An 8,242-nucleotide genomic window follows, 5' to 3' on the forward strand; every position below is an offset into this window, starting at 1 on the left:
TTTCAGACATAGTCCATCATTCTGTACATCACTGTGGGTGTATGTAGTGCAAATGGTTTTCACTCTGTCCTTGGTTCATTTCCCTTCCTATCTTAGTATTGTGGTGGAGTTTCCGTGAGCTTGCAGAGTTTGAGGATTTCTAGAGGTTATTTGGGGTTGATGCTGTGGTCATGTGCTCTCTAATCTCAAGGTAATTATGAACGATTTCCATGTTACAACATCAGGCCACCATGGGCAGTTAGCCCTGCCCTGGACATCAGACTCTCCCCTGTGTCACCATGACAACACGGAAAGGGTCATCTCTATTAACCCAGAAGTAAAATCTCACGTCATTTGGTCAGCTGTGCAGAACATGCCCACAGGAGATTACTGAAAGGTTGACACCAGTACCCTCTCTGACATCAAATATCCACCCACTTCATCCTTAAGCAGCTTGAGTAGAGGAAAAATTGTTCTTCAAAAGAAGCAGAGGACTAATAGATACAAGGACTCTTTAATACCAGCAGCCATCAGGTTAATATGTAGCCTATTGCACTATTCATCTGAATTTTATAGTGTATCTTTCTGTGTTTTTCTGTTTAATGTTTTTCTGTTTAATGTCTTTTGTCTTTTTAATAAGCACATGACCAAATGAATATCCCCCTGGTTGGACAATAATGTTAATCTAATGTAATCCTCTTTCTAATGTTATCTTCTTGTTCTTCTCTTTCGATCCTCCCTTTTCCACTCACCCTCTGTACCTCCCAGCAGCCGCTCTGTGGCATATTAACCACCAGTTTATTCTGGTCTTGTCATGGTAGGAATAACAAGGGCCAGGGTGACCAGTTTATTCTGACCTTCTAACGGGAGGAATAACAAGGGTCAGGGTGACCAGTTTATTCTGACCTTCTAACGGGAGGAATAACAAGGGTCAGGGTGACCAGTTTATTTTGACCTTCTAACGGGAGGAATAACAAGGGTCAGGGTGACCAGTTTATTCTGACCTTCTAACGGGAGGAATAACAAGGGTCAGGGTGACCAGTTTATTCTGACCTTCTAACGGGAGGAATAACAAGGGTCAGGGTGACCAGTTTATTCTGACCTTCTAACGGGAGGAATAACAAGGGTCAGGGTGACCAGTTTATTCTGACCTTCTAACGGGAGGAATAACAAGGGTCAGTCTGACCAGTTTATTTTGACCTTCTAACGGGAGGAATAACAAGGGTCAGGGTGACCAGTTTATTTTGACCTTCTAACGGGAGGAATAACAAGGGTCAGGGTGACCAGTTTATTCTGACCTTCTAACGGGAGGAATAACAAGGGTCAGGGTCACCGGGTCAATTTACCCAGATTAGCATGAGCACATTAATTGTATTTTAATAGCAGGCATCCTTAGTGCAGGGTGAATTGCCAGTCATACGACTCCCTCCCCCCTTCCCTCCCTCTCCTCTCTCTCCCTCCCCTCTCGCTCTCTCCTTTCCCCACTCTCTCCCCTTCCCTCCCTCTTTTCCTCCCTCCCTTCTCTCTCCCCCTTCCTTCGCTCTCTCCCTCCCCCTTCCTTCCTCTCTCCTTCCCCTCTCCCTCCCTACTCCCTCTCCCTCTCTCCCCTGCACCATGGTGCTCAAACTAAGAAGACCCAGTAAGCTGGTGTTCTGGTTCAGCTCCAACAACAGATGTTTCCAAAGGAGGGAGAGAAAGTGGATGTGTTCGTGTTGGTTCATGCGAAGGGAGGCTCTTTACCACATCACAGATCCAACTCTGGCTATAGCATGTCATGTCGGCTATAGCATGTCATGTCGTGGGTGTGTCCTAACAATTTATTCCCACTGAGGTAAAACCAGAAAAGCCATTGTTGCAGACTGTCTATGAGAGTATCTAAACCTTTCGTACCGGCATGATTGGTTCTGAATTAACATTCATTAGGTGACATATTATACAACAGGGTGTAGAGTCATTTACTTCAAATACCACCGCAGGAATTGAGCTTGGTAGAAAAAGTCTCTGCCCTGTCAATATATCCTGTCACACACACACACACACACACACACACACACACACACACACACACACACACACACACACACACACACACCATTATGCACACACACCATGATGGATGGTTTGGTATTAGATGAACAGCTTTGTTTGGGTTCATAGAGATTATCCTGGGGCCAGTCACGTCAGAGCAAAAATTAGAAATGTATCTGGTTGGTCCAAGTATAATTTCAAATCACTGATCTAACCATGGGTTGCCAGTATGAACGGCTAAGGGGCTGGCAGCCGAAATTAGGAAATGCATGATTATTTAAAAGCTCTTTAATGTGACACTTTGTTGTTCTGAAATTATTCTATACGGTATGTAGATTCACATTGGTCCCTTATGGAATGTAACATTTACATCACAGAAATCGACTTTCCATGTGGATCCATCCCGGGACAGTAGTGTGATGATGTAGTCATGGGATCCTAACAGATCCTAACAGATTCCAACCGATCCCTGTATTGTATTGAGATCTTTTCTCTGCATGAGCATAATGATTAAACAGTAGATCTTGTATAATCTGACTAACACACTAATCACTGAAAATCAGAGACGCTGGCGAGCATAGAGTCAGAGACAAATCAAACAGGAGCCAGAAGACAGAGTCTGCTCAACTGTCCGTGAAGCTTTTTAAATTCTTCCCCTAATCGTGCAAATGGCCTCATGCACAAAATCAATTACTGCCAGTGTCAAGAGATAAGAGGGCTCTGCTGTACTGGCTTTTATGTTTCTGTGTTTTGTGTGTGTTTTGTGTGTGTGTGTGTGTGTGTGTGTGTGTGTGTGTGTGTGTGTGTGTGTGTGTGTGTGTGTGTGTGTGTGTGTGTGTGTGTGTGTGTGTGTGTGGGTGCATACGTGGGTGTGTGCTAAATTATATGTGTGTATGATGACATGATAAGCGATCGTTCTCCTACACCCATTTCAGTTCCCAAAACGAGACGATACCCAGCTAGCACATTTGGTTCCTTGGAATGTACAGTTGAAGTCGGAAGTTTACATTCACCTTAGTCAAATACATTTAAACTCAGTTTTTCACAATTCTTGACATTTAATCAGAGTAAAAACTCCCTGTCTTAGGTCAGTTAGGATCACCACTTTATTTTAAAAATGTAAAATGTCAGAATAATAGTAGAGAGAATGACTTATTTCAGCTTTTATTTCTTTCATCACATTCCCAGTGGGTCAGAAGTTTAAATACACTCAATTAGTATTTGGTAGCATTGCCTTTAACCTCTTGGATTTAGGGGGCGCTATTTTAATTTTTAGATGAAAAATGTTCCCGTTTTAAACAAGAGATTTTGTCACGAAAAGATGCTCGACTATGCATATAATTGACAGCTTTGGAAAGAAGACAATGACGTTTCCAAAACTGCAAAGATATTATCTGCGAGTGCCACAGAACTGATGTTACAGGCGAAACCCAGATAAAAATCCAACCAGGAAGTGCCACATTTTTTTGAAACCGCCTCATGCCAATGACTCCTTATATGGCTGTGAATGAGCTACGAATGAGCTTACGTTTTCCATGTATTCCCAAAGGTGTCTACAGCACTGTGACGTCTTTTTAGGCATTTCCATTGAAGAATGGCTGTAAGGGACCATATATAGCATGTGGTCACATGGTGTCTCCCGCAGAAAATCTTGCGTAAAATACTGAGGTAGACATTTTTCCAATCGCTTCTTATGAGAAACCAATTGCCTCGACGGATATATTATCAAATATATATGTTAAAAACACCTTGAGGATGGATCCTAAACAACGTTTGCCGTGTTTCTGTCGATATTATGGAGCAAATTTTGAAAAAAGTTTGGCGTTACAGTTGAAGCATTTTCCGGTCGATTTCTCAGCCATGCATGATGAAGAAACGGGAGCTATTTCGCATACAAAAATAACATTTTTGGAAAAAAAGGGACATTTGCTATCTAACTGGGAGTCTCCTGAGTGAAAGCATCTGAAGTTCCTCAAAGGTAAATTATTTAATTTGGTTGCTTTTCTTATTTTGTGAAAATGTTGCCTGCTGCCAGCAGAGCCTAGCATAGCATCATGCCATGATAAACTTACACGAATGCTTGTCTAGCATTGGCTGTAACGCATATTTAGAAAATCTGAGATGACAGTTTTGTTAACAAAAGGCTAAGCTTGTGTTTGAATATATTTGTTTCATTTGCGATTATCATGAATAGGAAAAGTTTCTAGGGGTATTTATGTCCGCTGCGTTATGCTAATGCATTTGAGGCTATGATTACGCTCCCGGATACGGGATTGCTCGTCGCAAGAGGTTTTAATAAGTACTCTCTCCTCACCAGAGTCACGATCAAAGATTAACTCAGCAAAAAAAGAAAATCATTTTTTTCAAGGATAATTCGTAAAAATCCAAATAACTTCACAGATCTTCATTGTAAAGGGTTTAAACACTGTTTCCCATGCTTGTCGAATGAACCATAAACAATTATTGAACATGCACCTGTGGAACGGTGGTTAAATTGTTTAACTTGGGTTAAACGTTTTGGGTAGCCTTCCACAAGCTTCCCACAATAAGTTGGGGGAATTTTGGCTCATTCCTCCTGACAGAGCTGGTGTAACAGAGTCAGGTTTTTAGGCCTCCTTGCACGCACACGCATTTTCAGTTCTGCCCACACATTTTCTATAGGATTGAGGTCAGGGCTTTGTGATGGCCACTCCAACACCTTGACTTTGTTGTCCTTAAGCCATTTTGCCACAACTTTGGAAGTATGCTTGGGGTCATTGTCCATTTGGAAGACCCATATGTGACCAAGCTTTAATTCCTGACTGATGTCTTGAGATGTGGTTTCAATATATCCACATAATTTTCCCAACTCATGATGCCATCTATTTTGTGAAGTGCACCAGTCCCTCCTGCAGCAAAGCACCCCCACAACATGATGCTGCCACCCCCGTGCTTCACAGTTGGGATGGTGTTCTTCGGCTTGCAAGCATCCCCCTTTTTCCTCCAAACGTAACAATGGTCATTATGGCCAGAGGACATTTTTCCAAAAAGTACGATCTTTGTCCCCATGTGCAGTTGCAAACTGTAGTTTTAATTTTTTATGGCAGTTTTGGAGCAGTGGCTTCTTTCTTGCTGAGCGGCCTTTCAGGTTATGTTGATATAGGACTTGTTTTACTATGGATATAGATACTTTTGTACCTGTTTCCTCCAGCATCTTCACAAGGTCCTTTGCTGTTGTTCTGTGATTGATTTGCACTTTTCGCACCGAAGTACGTTCATCTCTAGGAGACAAAACGTGTCTCCTTCCTGAACGGTATGATGGCTGCATGGTCCCATGGTATTAATACTTACATACTATTGTTTGTACAGATAAACGTGGTACCTTCAGGCATTTGGAAATTGCTCCCAAGGATGAACCAGACTCGTGGAGATCTACAATGTTTTTTCTTGAGTTCTTGGCTGATTACTTTTGATTTTCCAATGATGCCAAGCAAAGAGGTACTGCGTTTGAAGGTAGGCCTTGAAATACATCCACAGGTACACCTCCAATTGACTCAAATGATGTCAGTTAGCCTATCAGAAGCTTCTAAAGAGATGGCATCATTTTCTTGCATTTTCCAAGCTGTTTAAAGGCACAGTCAACTTAGTGTATGTAAACTTCTGACCCACTGGAATTGTGATACAGTGAATAATAAGTGAAATAATCTGTCTATAAACAATTGTTGGGAAAATTACTTTTGTCATGCACAAAGTAGATGTCCTAACCGACTTGCCTAAACTATAGTTTGTTAACAATACAGTTGTGGAGTGGTTGAAAAACATTTGTGGAGTGGTTGAATTTTTCTCCCCCCTTTTTCTCCCAAATTTCGTGGTATCCAATTGTTAGTAGTTACTATCTTATCTCATCGCTACAACTCCCGTACGGGCTCGGGAGAGACGAAGGTCGAAAGTCATGCGTCCTCCGAAACACAACCCAACCAAGCCGCACTGCTTCTTAACACAGCTCACATTCAACCCGGAAGCCAGCCGCACCAATGTGTCGGAGGAAACACTGTGCATCTGGCAACCTTGGTTAGCATGCACTGCGCCCGGCCAGCCACAGGAGCCGCTGGTGCGCGATGAGACAAGGATATCCCTACCGGCCAAACCCTCCCTAACCCGGACGATGCTAGGCCAATTGTGAGTCGCCCCACGGACCTCCCGGTCACGGCCGGCTGCGACAGAGCCTGGGCCCAAACCCAGCGTCTCTGGTGGCACAGCTAGCGCTGCACCCGAAAGGCCCCTGAAAAATGAGTTTTAATGACTCCAACCTAAGTGTATGTAAACTTACGACTTCAACTGTATGTTTTTGGTTTCACATTGGTTGTGGGAACAAAGCCATATGTTTCCTGACATTTTCTAAACATTCTGAGAACAGAAGTGAAAATCTTGCCTGTTCTGGAATTTGTTTAGGTTGCAGGGAGGTTCTGAGAAGGTTTTACGCTGGTTCCTTTAATGTTCCCCTGGAAGATTTTATTAACACTGAATACAGAAATGATAGGTTATTTGGAGGTTTTGGAATAACTTCCTTAAAACTTTCACTGAATGTTTTCAATAAGACTTTTAATAACAATCTTGTTTTGGGTTAACCGTGTTGGTTCCAGCAAAAATGTACTTTTCATTTATCTGATTTTTATTTATCTGCATGTCTTGCCCATATATTTAGCCTCACATTGAAGTGGTTACCATCATCTTTTTAGGACAACCAGGGCAACAAGTAGAACCCAAAACCTTTTGACATAAACAGTTGCATTCATGAGTTTTATTGACGAATGTCAATCAATTAAATACAGTCCACCAAAGCAAATACCTGATAAAAAATGAATGTATATGAATGCTGTAAGTACCGAAATTGTTTGCTCAGTGGGAAATGAATATCCAACTAGTCAGTGACAACTGTGTGGAGTTTGAAGTTTGTGACAGCAACTATGTGCGTTTATTACAGTATTACAGACACTATGTCCTGGGATTCCCTATGATCTTCTATGTAGAGGAACACCTTACCTCCGAACAACTCTTGTGTAGCTTTTAAGCGTCAAAACATGTTACATGTGCGTGTTTGTGAGAGTGTCAGCTTTTCATAGATAGCTTTTAATAGTTTGTAACAGAAACCATTCGAACTCTACAGATGTTTTTGTAAAAAGACCTGGCCCCTTTGGGATCCGCCCTTGTCTCACAAACACTGCTCTAACACAGTCCCCTTTAAACCACACAGACTAATGGTTGGTACCAACAGATGCAGAGGAAATAGACCAATGGTACAACTTTTTTGTTACTCCAAACACAGCGAAGACACATGGAATATAATTTCCTTAGGCATTAATTATGCAAACATATTTATTTTTTATTGTGACACTGCATTAGTTGGACTCAAACCTATAATCTTCTGTTCTTTATCCATGGAATTAGTTCACTGTGCCACCAGGATGGAGCTAGCCTGTAGGAAACATAATGCTGAAGTACAGAAATTCCCACAGAAGTTTCTCATCTCTTAACATGCTCTGAACTCTTTGAGAACATTCCCAATGTCAAACCAGTTGAAGAACATTCCCAGAATTAACACAATTTTAATGACATGTAACCATGTTTGAACTTTTAGGAAACGTTCTGTTAAAGTAATGAAATACCCCCCCCCCCATTTTTGGGGGTCAAGTTCCATGTGCTGAGCAACTATCCTGAACCAAGCAACCACCCTGCACCATTCCCTGAAAGTTGTGGGAAGGTTGTTTGCAAAATAACATATGCTTCTCAGAATGTTATCTGCTAGATGGGTAACCTCATATGGGATTAAACTTTCTGTCCAGATGATTCTTAAGCGCAATCATTCCACCATGCCTACCTCTGCTCTGTCCTGCTGGGAGTGGCTCATTGCTCTTTCATATGATTCATTGCTATCTATCTCTATCTCTTTCTTCCCTATTTATCACTATCTACTTCTATCTATCTCTATCTCTTTCTTCCCTATATATCACTATATATCACTGTCTATCTCTATCTCTTTCTTCACTATATATCACTATCTATTGCTATCTATCTCTTTATTCACTGTGTATTGCTATCTATCTCTTTCTTCACTATCTATTGCTATCTATCTCTTTCTCTTTCTTCACTATTGTCACGCCCTGACCATAGTTTGCTTTGTCTGTTTCTTTGTTTTGTTTGGTCAGGGTGTGATCTGAGTGGGCATTCTATGTTGGATGTCTAGTTTGTCTGTTTC

This window comes from Oncorhynchus clarkii, chromosome 31, assembly GCF_045791955.1.
Source record: "Oncorhynchus clarkii lewisi isolate Uvic-CL-2024 chromosome 31, UVic_Ocla_1.0, whole genome shotgun sequence".
NCBI classification, from domain to species: Eukaryota; Metazoa; Chordata; class Actinopteri; order Salmoniformes; family Salmonidae; genus Oncorhynchus; species Oncorhynchus clarkii.